Source organism: Polistes fuscatus, unplaced genomic scaffold (genome assembly GCF_010416935.1).
Source record: "Polistes fuscatus isolate 324 unplaced genomic scaffold, CU_Pfus_HIC Scaffold6, whole genome shotgun sequence".
Classification (NCBI taxonomy): domain Eukaryota; kingdom Metazoa; phylum Arthropoda; class Insecta; order Hymenoptera; family Vespidae; genus Polistes; species Polistes fuscatus.
In genome coordinates, this window is record NW_025113140.1 from 11,464,746 (window position 1) to 11,482,804 (window position 18,059).

At 31.2% G+C, this 18,059-nt stretch overlaps 1 protein-coding gene across 4 annotated transcripts in view; it reads right to left on the reverse strand.

Moving 5' to 3' along the window:
- The window catches only part of LOC122522976 (gamma-aminobutyric acid type B receptor subunit 2), a 246,282-nt gene that overhangs the window by 226,918 nt on the left and 1,305 nt on the right, over positions 1-18,059 (reverse strand). The window contains exon 2 of one of the 4 annotated variants that reach the window (XM_043644442.1): positions 17,955-18,029. The exons of the other annotated variants lie outside the window; for them this stretch is intronic. The gene's annotated coding sequence lies outside the window, so the exon portion shown is untranslated. The remainder of the gene's footprint in view (positions 1-17,954; positions 18,030-18,059) is intronic. 4 annotated transcript variants of the gene reach the window in all.

The following is an 18,059-nucleotide window of genomic DNA, read 5'->3' on the forward strand; positions in this document are numbered from 1 at the left end:
TTGACGAGTGCAGGACGCTTTTCACGGAGTTTTTCTCGAACTCTTTGAAGCTGCTAAGCATATCTATCCGCAGTAATCGTTAAATTTGGCTTCAACAACTCGTGGTAAATTATTCCTCGACAATCCCTCCATACACACAATAAGATATTTTTTGCCATGGATGTTTGTTTTCGGATCTGGTAGGGTGGTTCATTCTTATCAAGCCACTGTCTTTTGCGGACTATATTCTCGTCGGTGACCCATTTTTCATCGCCTGTTACAATCCTATTTAAAAAGGGCTCCAGTTTTACCCGTGAAAGCAGACTTGTGGCGATTGACATGCGATCTTCTTTATTCCGTTCACTGAGATTATGAGGTACCCATACTCCTAACTTGCTGACTTTCCCTACTTTCTCCAGGTGGCGGATAACAGTTGATAAAAAAAAAAAATTCGAATAATAAATTCTACATAGCTGCGTCGGAAGTTACTTATGACTCACCTAATATAATATTATTTTAATTATTACATTTAATGTATTGTTGCGTATCCTACGCAAACGAGTGAGTGAGATCATCTGGACTTATCGAGACGTGTCGACGCGTGTCGAGATATAGCGACAAAGAAACATCTTAGTTACGGTCTAACAAAGGAGCGCAGCGAGCTTCTTGCAGGGCGCCTTCGTTCTTCTAGCGCGCATTCTCCCACCATTTCTATTAGACCAATCATATGCATCGACAGCTACGTTATCCAAATTTTCGGTAATTGGTCCGCGTGTTGCATCGTCTTTTTCTATAAAAGCCGCGTGCTTTCACGCTTAAATGCTATTCTACCACAAGATCTGTGAGCGATCACATCGAAGAGAGCTACACTCCTGCGCAACAGATACATCAGCAGAATACAACAAGCTACAAAGGAAGAAGGCACGTGGTCAGAATTCTATTCTGCCTTTTGGAATATCATCATCGTCGATAGCTACCGATAGGCAAGCCAGCGCAATATCATCGTCACCTGTATATTTCAACCAGGGTTTTTATGCCGAAAAGCTTTTCCCTGACGAGCCAAATAAATTGTACTTTTCAGTACTGACTGGGCTCAAAAAATATATTTTAATTTATTTTTACCTATCCTCATTTCTCACAAATAAACGATTCCCAACATCCACCTGTGAGTGCATTTTCCACGACAAGAAAACCACCGGAGTACTGATTCAAGGCGTCGGTCGTTCAACTATATATATTACTTACAATTGGATAAATTATTTTGATCGTGTAGAATTTACTTTTTAAAAAGCAGGTTGAAAACGTAAATGGTTGGAGCGCTATTTCTCAATTACACAATCGACTCAATCGATTCTACATTCTCATTATAATTTCATTAATTCGTTGTTAATTTTAAGTGCGTTGTCCCTGTTAGTCCAATGAACAATCTTCATAGAAAATAATAATTAATAACTCACAATGTGCAATTTGTGATCGAATACACGCGTACTTTCAACCAAAATGAATTTCGAAATGATTCAATATGTATATATATAATATAACATGATTACAATAACGACGACAATAACAAGAGCAACAGTAACAATATAACATTAATAAAATTTAACCTTCGTAACCGATGAATTCCTGTAGATTCTACATATAATTATGTCTCATAACATTAATTAGATTGATAGATGGGAAGATGCTACTCGATAATTTGAACAATATGAATATCACGCTATTTATTATTCCTACGTTGATTGTATCCATTTGATTGAATAAGTTAAACATGGAATTATTGAAATATCTACAATTAAATTAAATGCTATATATAACGGCGAGAAAAAATTGAGTGATTTTATTAATAATAAAAAAAACCTTTCTTGTGTGAACATTTACATTAGTCTCATACAATACTTGAACAATTAAAAACAGTTAAATTAATACTATATATAAAGAAATAAAATGCGTTAACAAATTTATGCCACTTAGTGTATTGTGAACATTTATTGATTTCGACATAGGAAATTTTACTCCTAATTTGATTCACAACAAAAATTTTTTTTTATTAATAGAGAAATGTACAATCCATTTTCGGCGACAATTGTAAGTAATTTTAACGTGATATATAAACATGAGTTATTTCAAGAGGATGTTACAATGATATATGTAAATGTATAATATATAACTAGACAGAAAAGCCATATTGTAAGTTAACTAAATCTTATTCATATTGTACGATCGGAATCGATCATAGCCGAAAATCGATTGTAACTAAAATACGAGATTTACTATGCGCCCACTAAATCGATAGAGAGTTACTAGTAACTAGCATCCATAACCCCACCACTCGACCGTCGAGTGAGGGCACCCTGCAGGGCACAATACGAAAGACACGCATTCTATTCTACCGCTGGACGCCTACGAGGACACTTGGAGACAAATTAATCGGAGACAACGAGCGAGAGGATCATAGAAAGACAAGGAGTTTATCTGTTAAGCGAATATATCTTACAGATATTATAAATACGATAGCGAGACGTAGAGGCGGCAATTAACGGTGAGAGATATAATTTCTATTTCTTTCAACGTGATTACCCATCCGGGTAATCGTGACGAGAAGTTGATCACAGACTATGTCCGTGATCCATCGTCGTCCATTGTACTGATAATAACAGGGTTTTTTGCCGCAAGGCTTTTTCCCTGACGAGCCAATAAAGCATTGCACTTATTGGCTCAACCACGTGTTTTATTTTATTCTAATTCACCTTTTCACCTCCTTATAATAAGCTTAATCCAATCGCCGGAGGACTCCGTGTTGGAGGAATTTTGGCAAATACACATATGTTAGATCAAAAGAATAGAAACTTTTCAGTCTACGTACTAAATCTGAGTTTTCCAGTAAATTATTTGCTAAGGAGTTCGGATGGTTAGCTAAACGAATGTTGCAGCGATCGCTGTAGCTTGTAATTTCTTTTTTTACTGTAGGAATCCTTAGGTCTTTGTAGATTATTTCATTTGTTACATACCAGGAGACATTGCAAATGTTTCGCAAGAGTTTTGATTGAAATCTTTGTGTTCGAATCTCAGTTTTCGAAAACCGTTATGTTTTTGATACAATTGTAATTATTAGCAAATTATTTTGTCAATTTGGTTGCTACTTTTTTATTTAAACTACACCCTGTTACAGATATGGATGACGCAGAATTAATGGGATTTATTGACGCTTGATCTGCCTGACTCTTGCCGTGCATCATAAAGTTATCCTTTCGTACTAAAGTCCAATATTAATTATTTTGTTAAAAATGATTATAAATGTAATACTTATACTTCATACTACGTGATCTAAATAGAAGTGTGATCAAACGATGATTATTCTTATATACAAATATTGTTTGAAGAAGAGAAACTTTTTTCTATGTTTTTCATGTTTTATATTGATTTTATTAATATGATTTTTAACAAATATTGAAATATAATTACAATTACTTTATTCTCTCTTTATTTCGTAATATGCTGCATTTTGAATTTTGTAAATATCATTTTTAATTTGGTTTTTATGAGCTTTTTTCTTAACCTTTGCAAATTCGTCAAATTAGTTCGGCATTCTTCGCATAAGTACGATTTTTCACTAGGCACTACAATGATTATAATAAGTTTTATCAGTAAAGTGAGTTGTGGATATCAGGATTATTTAAATGTTCTAGTTTTTTAAGAAAGATTCCGACTCAACTTTTCATTCCATTGGGCTATTGGCATTCTAAAAAGCAATAAGTAAAGTCTTCATTATTTTTGATGGATGACAATTTATTTACGATTACCGTGAATAGACACAAAACGTTATTTATATGTTCAGTTTGTTTTTCAAATAGTTTTTCTAATTAAGAATATTTTGCGAGTGATTGCTTTCCTTTAATGCTTGTGCTTAAAAAGATGCTAAATCGTGAAACGTTGATTACTTTCCACTGGGTTGGTCTATAGGTTGATTGGATGTTTTGATTTTTCCTGAGTTTGAGTTTCAGGAACGTTTTCTTGAATAATTCTTAATAACGAGGGCATCATTTGTATTTCGCAATGGCTGCCACTTAGGAGACAAGTTAGAGAAGTTTCAATAGATTTTTTGCATTCTGCAGTTTAATGTGCACCCGCACATCTGATATTAGCAATTCGAATTAGCGATTGCAATATTTTTAAGTGTGACCGTGTCTTTGGCATCTTTTGCATTGTACTATTTCTTTCTTTACTTAACTTTCTTTTTTAAGGATGATTCAATTTTAACTATAGTATTATTTAGGAAACTTTTGTTGTATACAGTATTATTGTTTGATTTTTTTTCGATCTAAGTCAATATAGAACATTGATAATGGGTTGGGTGTAACTCTATGTCTAATATTACTTATATTTATTATTTCATGCCAAAAATCTTGAAATTCGGCCTTTTAAGTTATCAAGATCAACAGAGTAATGAACATTACGTATAACAACACAAAACGACCATTCTTGTTTCAATTGGAACGTATGAAAACTAATATTAGAAGATTTTAATAATCTCGCAATTTTTGTATATGTATCAGAATCTGCTGATAGAACACAAATCTGATTATAATTAACTTTAAATTTATAGCTCTCTTTTTAAATTATTTCATTCAAACATCTTGTTAGGAATTGAATGTCGATAACGTCATCTACATATATTGGTAGGGCGAAGGTTCTCTTGGTAATGGTCGATTTTTTGCCATATCTATATCCGTGCTTGAATTTAAAACTGAGAATCTGTTAGCGATTGGAAGTACTCCTTTTGGTCGTGAATGTTCATTTAACTGCCGTTGTCTTCCCTTGGTCTTTTTCTGCTAGTAGAAGTAAGCGTGGGAGAAGTAACTATTTACCATGGCGGAAACAAATTTGATGTTGGCATATCTTGATTAAAGATAATGGTTAAAGATATATAAAATACTCCATTAATCAGGACCGATTTGAAAGAAATTCAAATTTAACGACTTACTATTGTATTTATTTTCGATTTTCACAATATAAACAATATCAATACACAAAATTCGGCTTCGTTCGTCTGTATACTCCGAAGGCCAGAACACGACTCGAGAAAAAAAAATGAATACAACCATATAACTTTAAATCCGTTAACAAATTTTCAATGATTAGAAATCAAGCAAAATATTGCATAAATACTATTTTTGTTATTAATAAAAAAAATTTTTATAAATATATATTGAAATCGATAAAAAAATTCAAAAATATTTTTTATTTGTACAATAGCGTAAGTATTGCTTGTCCATGTACAGTGGGGAAGGAGAGACAAGAACAAAAAAACTATGGAGAGGAAAGAAAGAGGAAACGAAAAAGATGATAGAAAAAATAAAATTCTATGTAAATACTATACTCATTGCCAGTGGCCACTATGTCTGTTTTTAATGCTTAAAGTAAGTTAAATAAAAGACGTTCAAGAGAAAGATGGAAGAGAGAAAGGGAGAGAACGGGAAAATTTCTTTTCTTTCTATCTTTCCGTCTCTCATAATACGTACTACACATAGTAACACGATATGCCCCAATAAACAAGAGGGATATACGTTCAGTAAATACGCAATTGTCAAGAAGAGATTTCTTTCTCTTTCCCCCATCTCCCTCTCTAACATCATCCCTTCTCTTTCTCCCCCTTGCTCTATCTATCTCTCTATCTATCTACCTATCTCTGTCGCCGTCAGGACTTTCGGTGCGATCGATACAACTCGAAATAGGAATATTACTGCCGTTAATTCAGTGATAGCCCCCCAAAAAGCTCGCTTTAGAAGGAAAATCTCGTAAATTCGTCGAGTGGTCTACCGGTTTGCCGATTTGCTCAACCTATACTATTTATCTCACACAAGAGAGATGCAAGACACGATATACAACGCGACACAACCAGACGATGTAACAACATTTTATGAGTCATATCGTTCTAGGCAAGAGAACAAAAAAATGAAGGAATGAGTTTTACGTAGTTTGTAGGAATTAAATATACAGTGTTTCTCATGCAACTTTTAAAAATAAAAAGATTTATCACAAAGGATAAGAAAAGAAAAATATAGCAAGATAAATCTTATTGTAATAATAAGTCTACGATAACGTTAGAGAACAGTTACTTAAATTTATTTATATTACTCGTAACTTCTGGTTTATTATCATAAACAACAAAAATATCTAAAGTAATTAGGTTAATTAAAACATTCCAAATAAAAAAGTTCAATACAGTTATCTACGTATGAAAATAATGAATTCTCGAAAAAATTTTACAGTATTTGTTTTCACGAAGTAAAGAAGACTAACACTAACGTAATAAAATATAATGATAATAATTAAGAAATATAGGCTCTATTTCTTATGCGTTAATCGAATCGATAGATCGATTTAAAACGATGTTCATGATTTTTCATCCAACTTGAAAAATAAGTTGGAGAAACAATTTGTGACTCGTTTCTCGCGTTGAATTTTGTACATGTCTTTCTAATAAATTACTAATGAAATGAATTCATTAACAAAATTAATGTAGAAGTACAGTCTGAGTAGCTGTGTCCTCCAAATACATCAACTTCCTCGCGATGAGATCTGGAATATGGAGATTACCTGCGATTCAATTCATTTTTTTGTCGTTAATATTATACATAAGTACTTTTGAGCTAATGGCTGAGTTAAATTCAATCTAAATTTATTTACATGTTTAATTATTATTTACTTTCTTCTAGTCCTACTGACACATTGTTTTTTGAAATAATCAAATGAAACATTTATATTTATCAAATAATTTGTTAAAAAATGAAATCTATGTATATGTTACAATTAATGTGGAGAAACGTGGATTCTATAGAATGCCCGGACATTCGATACAATTCCTGTTCGCGAAGAACATTTTATAGAATACCCAAAACAAATAAAAACAAGTTTCGGGTATTGTATAGATTGCCCGATTATTCTATAAAATGCACAAAAAGTTTCGGTTAATCTAAAAAATGTGCTTCATTTGGCTATTTTTAAAGATTGTGGGAGGGGGAAGTTACTTTAAGCTATTGTAAGTGAAACAAACCATGAAAATTTAAAAATACGTACAAAATGTCCCCTTAATAATTTTTTGTCAATCTATAAAATGTGCTTCAGTGGGATGAGTTTAAAGCACAAAAGAAGGAAGGGGAAATAATCTGAAACTATCGCGAGTGAAACAAATCAGGGAAATTTGTTAAAGACATTTTGTTCATATTTTTTAATCTCCATTGTCCAAATATTTAACAGATTCCCCGATTTACGATGCAATTCTACATAATGCCCTAGGCATTTTATAGAATCCCTGTAATCTTAACATTAATCGTAATATAGGTATATTTATAAAATAAATATTTAAAGTGTGTTATGTATGTGTATAGGTACTTTTAATAATTTTAGTTTTCAAGTATTATGTAAATGTGCAGAAAAAAGTAATTAAAAATCTAATAATTCACTGAAGTTATCAACATAAAAAACTTAAAAAGTTTCACTTCAATCGGACGTTGATCCCCCAAGCGCTTTTCTTTTTTATCTTAAAAAAAGATTTTTTCTCGTTCATTTTACATGACACACTCTATACGAAGTTTCAATTTTCTACATCAAGAGCTCGGTTGAACGATGAAAATAAATGAATTCGTAAGTATTACAGTAGGATGGACGTTGCTTAAAATTCTTTCGTCGATATTTTGTCTATAAACAAAAATAATTATGCTACTTGAAAGACTTTTTATATACGTACAAACCTTTATATATATTTATATTATATTATATACATTTAGCATATCATACTATATATAATATATAGATATACATGCATCCCCCCCTCGTATATATCGTGTATTTGAAAAGTTCAATTTTCGAAAGTAATTATGTCAATTCAAAAATCATCTTTCATGGATATTTACAATTATAACAACAAAGCTTCCAAGAAAAGGCAAGCATAGAAATTCCTATGCAAGCGAGCGGATTCGCAGTACATGTACTATACTATAGCATAGTATATAACGGTGGCAAATCTCTCGCGAAATTTTCCACGAAATTACCGTGCTTTCCTTCGCTCCCTTTCTTCCTTTCTTCCTTTCTTCCTTTCTCTCTCTCTCTCTCTCTCTCTCTACTCAACTATTATTAAACTAGCAGGTAAATCGTGCAAATTCACCTTCATATTTCTTTACACGATGCCATTCACAAGCAGAAAGCAGTATAGCTATAAGTATACAGAGACGACGAGTAGTAAAAATGCGGAAAATTCCAATTCGCCGAATTGAAGTATGAGTGAGCAAGACAAGTAAAGAGAGAGAGAGAGAGAGAGAGAGAGAGAAAGAGAGGATTTTTTTAATTAAAGTAATTTATTCGTTTTCATCAGCAACCAACTGAAGTTATACGCATATCCTTTCAAAGAAAAAAAAATTAAAAGAAAAATTTCGAACGATACCATCATTAACCGAAAAAACGGTTGTTATCCGATAAAGCGGATAATCGATTTCCTGGAGAAGGAAAAAAAAATGAACGAATGGTTCCCCCAATGGATCGGTGAAGAAGTATTAGAAGTGGACCGAGAGTTAGTGGCTTAACGTATCAGACAAGTAGTAAAGCTTTTAATTTTTTACCACCGCACATAACCGTTATCTCATCTATTGGTATTTCTAAATTAAAATCTATGCTACTTTGCCGATCCGACATGTATGTACTCATTGAAATGCGAAACGTAAAACGTAGAAAATTAAGTAAAACTGCTCTTTATTTAATTTGTTTTTTTTTAGTAAATAAAAAAAACGAATTTGAGAACAATTAATTTCTAATTCGTAAATATTGCTTTTAAATCGATTTAAAATTCTTTATATTATTATTTATAGATAACCGGGAGAGAGAGAGAGAGTATTGCTAATAATACTTTCAAAAAAGTTCAAACGTTAATATGATTGTCTTCTGTTAAAAACAAAATATTTTCCATTGTTTCCGATATTTTGCGTTGTTCACTTATATAGATATCGCAGGGTTCCACATTAGGTACTGTTCTATATTAGGTGCAGTTACCCTGCATGTATACATATACGTGTAACTAGTTTGGAGGATCATCTTCCGGCAAAGGATAATGTTTCTAAAGATAAATGTCTCTGTCTGTAAGAAAAAAACTATGTGGTGGTGGTTGCTAACCGAAAGGGACTCTCCCGAGAATCTTATCGAAATTGGAAGGCACGTCTTAAGTTTCTTGAGATAATGACGTCAGTACTGTAGACTTACCTTAGAGGAAAGAACTTTAAACCGTCACGCTGGCCTCGCCAACTCGTAAAATACTCTTTTACTGGGGTCAGTTCTGAACGAACGACCCTATCCTATCTATCTCCACCCTCTTTTAATCCCTATGTAACCTCATCTGTTTTTTTGCGAGTGATGAAGACTTGATCCGAACTGTATGTAACTACATATATGTCCGTAGATATACCTATATCTATATGTCTATACTGGGTGTTCATAAAACACGAAATAAGAATAAATAGATAAAAAGAAAAAACTAGAGATATTAGAGAAATCTGAGACACCTCGTATATATATATATATCAAATATACCCACTGTGTGGAATATATACGGAAAACTTGAATTTTTCACCGATAGGACGAGCTTAATCGAACGGAAATCGTCCAAGGTGTCGCGTCTTCCGAGTGATATATGATTTTTACGCTCTATAAATAAATTTCGAATATCCGTGAAAAGGCAAGAACATTCAGCAACTACGACTAATATCGATGATAATACGATAATCGATGATAATGTGATAATAATAATGATGAACGAGATAGGTCATACCTATTTTTTCATTCTCTTCATTTTAGTTGCACAAAAACTGGATCACAAGCTTTTTTCTTTAAATAATAATTAAATTGCTTTTTTCACTTTTGATGAAATTAAAATAATGTAAAAACCTTTTAATTGCTTTTCTGGAAATTAAATTAGTCTAATATTGTAAGAAAATTTCATTATCGGATCCCTTAATTATTTATTTTCTTAATCAACTGCGCAAAATCCATCAAAATTTAAGCAAACATTAAACAAATTCAAGCAAAAATTAAGTTTCTCTATTTTTTTAAAAGATTACACATTATCTTGAAACTTCAAAGGAAAAATTACTTCTTTCTTATTTTTATTTGAGTTAAATAATTTCTACGAAATCCTAAAGCCAATAGATTTAAAAATAAGAATTCTAAATTACTAATTTTAATATTCCATTAGAAGTCTCCTCTATTCAATACAACTTTAATTTTCCCTCACAATTATCATCATATTCTTGCAACGTTTTCTTACTCATTATTTTTTCAAAGTTGTAAGTTAATCCAAAAAAGTAGAGATGATTCACTCTTGTTACGTTAATGACTCGTACAATATCTTATAAAAAAAGACGAAATAGAGTAGAGTAAGCCTGGTTGCCATGTAAAACTCATGCAACCTGCATGTATGGTCTCATCCGCTGAGAAGCCAGGTTTTTAATTTCATCCCATTGAAAAGTCCGTAACATGTAACCCTCGGCAGTGCGAAGGGAGATCTCTCTCTTTCTTTTTCTTTATCTTGGTCTTAATAGTAGTATGTAATGAACACTTGGCTTAAATAAATGTTTGTTATCTTAATGGCAGTTCTCGGGAGAAATAAAACTTCAGTGAAACATGCTTGTATCACTAAACCAGGCCGATTACGTCTTTGTATAGCTATGACATAACTCCTACTACTCTTCATGTTGTTTCTCCTTTTGAAACAGAATGTAGTCTCCGTTAAATTGCCTTTGAGGAAATTCACTCTACATATATATATATATATATATTACGGTCAATGTTGAGAATTCAGGAATGTATATTTTGAACATGTTTTTCGTACATTGCTCAGTCAATCTCTAGAATGTCCAAAGAGTTTTGATGAATTTAGAATCTATGCTCCAATTTGTTTAGAACCCGGGAGGGGGAGGGAAATGTTTTTAAGCTTCTGCAAATGAAACAAACCATGGAAATTACAAAATTTGTACATAGTGTCAGTAATATGTTTCGATCAGTCTTTAAAATATGCTTCAGTAAGGTACGTTTAAGGCACGAGGGGCAGGAGGGTAAAGTGATCTTAAGCTCTTGTATGTGAAACAAACCACGAAAGGTTTATATTCGGATGAAATGATCTTCACTTTCCGTACTATGCACGTACACGTGGCACGCGCTTCTCAATCGCCTGATTATAAGAACTAAAAATCTATACGCACATTGTTATCACTGATCGGTAAAGCTTTCAATTTTTCAGTGAACTTTTTTTGGATCAAGTCCATTTTTACGTGGTTCGTGCAAAATCGATAGAAAAGTGTGATTAACAGAAAACTTATTTCCAAAGTACAAGAAGAGATAAGAACAGATAACTATGGGAATTGTTGTAGAAAGAAAAGGAAACCTTAAAGACAGATAAAATCTTAATTTCATACTTTAACTACTCGCAATTCGCGAATTCATGTATTACTTACAATTAGTCAAAGTACATAATTCTATCTTACTTTATACTTTACTTAATCAGTATAGTTATTTCGTGAATTACTAGATTTTACGAAAAATGGTAACATATATACTTACGTGCATATATTAGGAGGTGCGAATTTTGGGGAATTTCACCGGACACGATTTAGTTCTTTAGACAAGAATCAAATTTCACTTCACATATACGTTATTAATAGGCGATTGATGTTCAGATGTTCTGAAATTTATCTTAGAAGAAAGCAAGTAAAGAAAGATTACGCTCGAAATACATCTTTATTAGACTTTTACTTTTTTGCGACTTATTTTCATTTTCTTTGGCTTTTCGTTTTGTCGTTTCGTCGAATATTAAGTTAGATTAAGAAAATTTACTCTATCTTTTCTGCGCCGATAATGTTCATATTTTTTTTACAGATAGAACACATACAGAACAAGATATATAATATACACATAAATCTTTATAAGAAATTATTCAAAAAAAGTCTTTTTCGAATTTTTATCTTTCAATCGAGAAAGTTTAGAGAATGCGTAGCGTGCCATAAAAAATACCACAAAAATAGAAACGTCACGTGAAAAAATATACCCATGGATATGTTACAAAAAATGTTCCCTAATAGTTCATAGGATGCATCGAGTGTCATATATCGTGTAACCTATTTTTTTCTACACTACTTTCCAGATCTTTTGACTTTACAAATATACGGCTGCCTTAAAAAAAAACAATTTTGGTCCTCTAAAGGATTTATTTATGAATATGCATCATACCGAACATCATTATATCGTTTCAGATTGACTAGTTATTGAGTGGGATGATTTCAAAAACTTTGTAAAACCGCTAAATGTGTTCTAAATATTTTCATTTAAAATAAAATTTGGCGATATATCCATCCATCATATTATATCCGCGGCATTAAATAAAAAAAAATCCCGACTGCTCATCCGACATGCCTATCGAGTATTAGTGGATGGTATGAAATAGTAAGAAAAATCTCATTTGAAAACGGGTCATCAAATTTAGTGTAAAAGAGACAGAATATAATAAATAATATCTTAAATAAATTTTTAGACCATCTATGTTACATCGACGCTTCAAGCTTCGAGTTATGAGTCGTGTGTTTACCCTATTTGCACATAAGTGGTCTTGCTAGAAGGATTGCTTTTGAAGAATGTTTTTCTGTAAGACGCCATCTTCATAGTCTGACGGCATTGTCTAAAAGTAAACTATATACAGATAGGACCTCCTTCAAAGCCATACCTCCTAATAACCTTCATCTGTTTTCTGTCATTCGCACTGGATAACCTATCTTTCGTGTTTCCACGATTAATTATCACTGTTGAAGTCACATCAAAGATTTTTATAGAGAATATTGTAAAAAATATCAACATTTGGAAAATATCTTATTCCAAAAAATTTATTCAACCACATGTTTTGTATATATATACAAATAATTCAAATTATTTATATTTAAAAAAAATAAAATACATACACAATAAATAAATATATATTTTACCGAAACCTGCTATTGATATTGATAAATTTCTGCGAATATGTAATTTACTAATGATGTGGAAAAAAAAAACGAAGAAAATAATCTTATTATTGTAACCACAATTGACAATACAATGAACAAACTTGCTCTCAAACGACATCTGCAACTTATTATGCTTTATAAGAAGTACTATCGGTTAATTACATTTATCGAGAGGTCAAGCATGTGCTCGTTAAGTAAGGCTAAAGTTCAAGCACAGAATCGAATACTGTTGTCAGTAATACACACACATATGAAATTACTGTTCGTCCTCGGTTGTTTGTACGTGTATATATACGTAAGTATGACGATTTAACATGCAGTAAATAATCTGACAAGAAACAGTATAAAATTTGGTAAAAATATTGTGTTAAAAATAATTATACTGTAATATGTAATACAAAATGATGCTTGTACATTTAATGATAAAATGCATTGTATAAATTCCTTCCAAAATAATGTTCTATATAGTTTACTACATGATTATAGAACTATGACTCATTTGTATTCCGAACACTATTTTAACATTATTTCGAACACTAATCATTGTACTTTCATTTTGGAAAACCATTAATTCGACTTATCTACATTTACTTTTGAGTTATTCATGTTAGAGTACTTAGCTAAAGTTTTCAGTTTGTTTTACAGATCTATTATACTCTGTACTGTTGTTAAAGGGTCATCCACAAATAGCAGTAGTTTCATTTGTATGTTCACTTTCTGATGTCCTTAATTGATGAAAAAGTCGTTTATGTCGTATAGCACCTGAGAGAAAAAGATCGAATTGAATGAATCCCCTTGTAATACTCTCCGTGTAATATCTATTTTTACTGTTCTCATTTCATCTGTGATTTTAATCATCTATCTCTTTTTTATATACAGGGTCTTTCACCTAACTATACCACCTTAAATATATCGCTTATTTGGTACGATAGAAAAAAATGTCAGAGAAAAAAAATATTTTATTCGAAGGCGTCAATACGGCGATAGGCCGAATTTTTATTCTCAAGGTCATTATTTTTCGAGATTTCAAGGTCATCGTATGTTTTTTATATGAGACTGCATATTTTACTACAACGGTTTTATAGCTTATAAAAAAACGAATCCAACGAGATGCAATATGTTGACCTTCACAAAATGAATACGGTTTTATAATGTCCACATCTATGTATTGACATATTTTTAAACATTTATATTATCTCTCTATTACGTCGAGACGTAACATACAAGAAATACCAATAGATAGCATGATTATTCAGTCTAGCATTAGATCAATCAAAACTTGAGACTTCACTTATGGCCAAGCCATTGTGTCTTCGATATACTAAAAGCAAACTCTTTCTGTAATTTCGAAACTTTAAACTGGCAGAAAATTCCTAAAAAGCAATAAACAAAACAAACAAACGAACCAAATCGTGCTGATACAATTCTTCGATCAATTTTATACCTACATTATAATTCTATCGCATCCAATCTGCAAACATTCAAAGGTGCTATAAATATCTTTCGGTTTTATTCAACGCATCAAGATACATACATGCATACTATGATGCAATTCTTAAAGCTAAATCAAAAAACATCAATTTTTTTCTATAAGAGATTATGGAGGTGAACTTGCTAGCTATTGGATAATTAACATTTTCTAATAATTTAAAATTCAACCTTCGTTACCTTTAGAGAGAGGATTGGAGTTGTCTCCAAGGTATATAAAGGCAGCAAGCATCAAACAAAATCTAGCGGTGGATCAGTGTTACACAAATCATCGAATAAGTTGCACAAAATTTACTAAACAGAATCTAATGGGGTACCAAGTAATAAACAAAATGTAGTGTAACGTAATATATTTTAACAACCGTAACGTAATAAAACAAGTGTAACAAATCAATCGTAATAAGAAGAAAATTTTACAATACAGTAGTCATAACAAGTAAGGAGATCCTCCTGAATCAGCAATTAATTATAACAATAGATCTTAAGCAACTTATATCAAGCTTTTTGTTACCAAAAAGGGTGAGAAATCTTAATATCGCATCACCACATCCCAACCAGCATTTATTCAACGAACGCATTAAACGATATCTAACAAAATATCGATAAAGGAAACGGTAGTTCAACACTCCCCCTTTTCTTCTTTTTTTAAATTTCTTATCCTCTTTATAAACATTTAATTATACTTATTAAGTTCTTTGACTTTCTATTTATTTCGTATACTATTCTGCATATTCCTAATTTATATGTATAAGTAAATAATATAATTGAGAAAAAAAGCAGCATTTCAAATTTAGCTTAATAATCTTCCCTATCTTGTGTTGTTTTAGATTATTTTACCTGTCTTATAGTATTCTCACCTTTCCTTGGACTTATTCTCCTAAAAATAATAGTAGATTTGATTACAGTCACGACAATAGCGGTAGTAATAGTAAAAGAAGGAAGGTAACGTAGAATAAAAATCAACTTATGAAGTTTATAAAATTAATATTAGGTGTAGCAATTGATTCGCGGTGTCTTTTTACCAAATATAGTATTTATTTATAAAGTAACGATACATCTATTATTCTCTGAAATAGTTTCCATTATTTTCGGGCAACTGTCAAATTCCTTGACGAAACAAAAAGGCGATTCTGATGCAATGAATTTAATATCAGGGCACTGAATTAATTTTTATAATGTATACATACGTGCATATATATTACATATATTTTCGTACGACGATGCTCACATCTACTTAATATAAAATTCTTTTAGCTAACAATAGCTAACAATTTTTCTAACTTTCGATAAAATAGAATTTATTCTAAAGAACTTATCGATCCCGCTGTCCATTCTAACTGTCCCCCTCTCCCGGCCCCTTCATCTAAGCTATTCCTTTAATCTCTAATTAATGACACCGACCTTCCCAGACTGATGTTCACGATAAAAGCTGCCCTTTGAGAAAGAAGCGCCGACCTTTCGATCGACCTTCGTCGAATATTTTTCACTTCGAAAACGACATAGCTAGAGAGAAAGAAAAAGAAGTTCTAGTCTATTTTTCTATACGAACGAAAGAACCTCGCGTGTTCTTTCTCGTCTAATCTCAAATCTTTCTCGCACGTCTTTCCACGAATAAACATAAGCAAAAAAAGAATAAAAGAAAGTAATCGTCAACTCCTAACTACTTACAATGTTAGAGATTTTACAATGAAAATAACTCGAAAAAAAAGGAAACATTTCGAAAAACATACTAAATGTATGACTTAAATTTCTTACCAGTGTTTAACGAGACAACTAACATAAGACATAATGCGACAAGTTTATTCGAGTTTCAAATAACAAGTACTGCAGAGCTGAATTACAATAGACTACTGTATAATGTGAGTAATATTGTAGATAATAATATAATATAACGTATTCTATGAATTTGTGCTATAGAAAATACATATTTGCCTTGGAATAATTTACAGTTAGTTCATGAGAACATATGAATTCGATATAAATGTTAAGAAAATTACTCTATTCCGCTAACTTTTATTGATAACATTATGGTCAAAAATATAAAAAAGTAATTACAAAATAGGAGAAATCGATCGCGATGAAAGCAATAATTAAATGCTCAATTAATGAACATTTAATTTTTAAATGAAGCGAATTCCTGCATTTTATTTAACACACAGTACGAAAAATCGTATTCTATGAAAATAGTAGTTGCAATATCTTTGAAATGTTATAGGAATTCACGCTATCAGATCTCATGTTATACGAGAATCTACTGTATTACGTAATCGAGCATATATATATACATATATTATTTAAATGGAAAACCAATAATTGAGAATATAAATACAGTCTAACATCTAAAAATAATGACATAAATAGGAAAAAACAAGGTAAGAAATAGAAATAAAGAGAGCGATACACTTTTACAAATTCGATTAGAACGTGTCTAATAATTCACGAAGCGACCTGCACGTACACAAAAAAATGTCAATATATTACGGTGCAATAAGTTACGCGTAACCCCTTATGACAATCTTATAAGAACAAAGCTTTTTCCTAACGCTTCTGCTCGCGATTTAAAAGATTACGAACGTCACGTTTGAAACTTATTCACGAATTATACTCTTTTCCATCTATGATTTTTTCTACTCGAATGATAATATCAATTTCTTTCATTTTCCCGTACACAAGTATGTCTTTCAACAAATATTTAAGAATCAAAGTTGCGAAAAAATATTATAGAAAAAGGATATATTATTAAATTGTAAATAAATATTCTTCATAACATATAGATACATATTGAATTCATGAATTTTTATATGAACCGTGATAATTTTACAAAATGTGGATTATCGAAAATTACAAAAAAAAACAAAATTATCAGATTTTTTGTTAAAATTTGTTGAATGAAACAACCGTGCATGTACGACAACATTCGCATGCGCTAAATGAAATAACAATGATTAATTTGAATATCTTTAATAAATCAAAAGATATAACAATCTAACTAATTCACTTTTAAACAGTATGGATTTTCAAATTAATAGTTTCAAGACTGCTAAGTTTTATTGAGAAATGGAAGGAGTTATATTACGTTTTAATTCCAAATATGAAAGAAACTTGATCCCCTATGTTTTCTGTTAATTATGAAGCTTAATAAATCTAAATACTTGTCTTATTCATTAAAGTGTCATTGAATGTAAAAAAAAGGACTTAATATTAAGAAAATAAATCAACATTTCAAATGGTTCCAATAAAAACCGTTTTTAACATTAAAAGTTATATGAACCACCTTATAATACGGACAATATGAAATACAACAATTCTAATTCCATATGAAAGAAACATTTCCTATCTAAAAATATCAATATCTTAAAAGATTCATTCTTTAATCTAATAAATCAATCCAAAATCCAACGATAAGACAGTATCAATGAAAGTTTAATTACCCAATTTAATACAACCAACCTTAAATATCCTAGACAATTGGTAAATTAATTTCCTTGACTGTATACTTCCTGCAATTGTTGCTTAATCGAAGATCTAGCAATAAAAAACGATCCGAGTATTGTA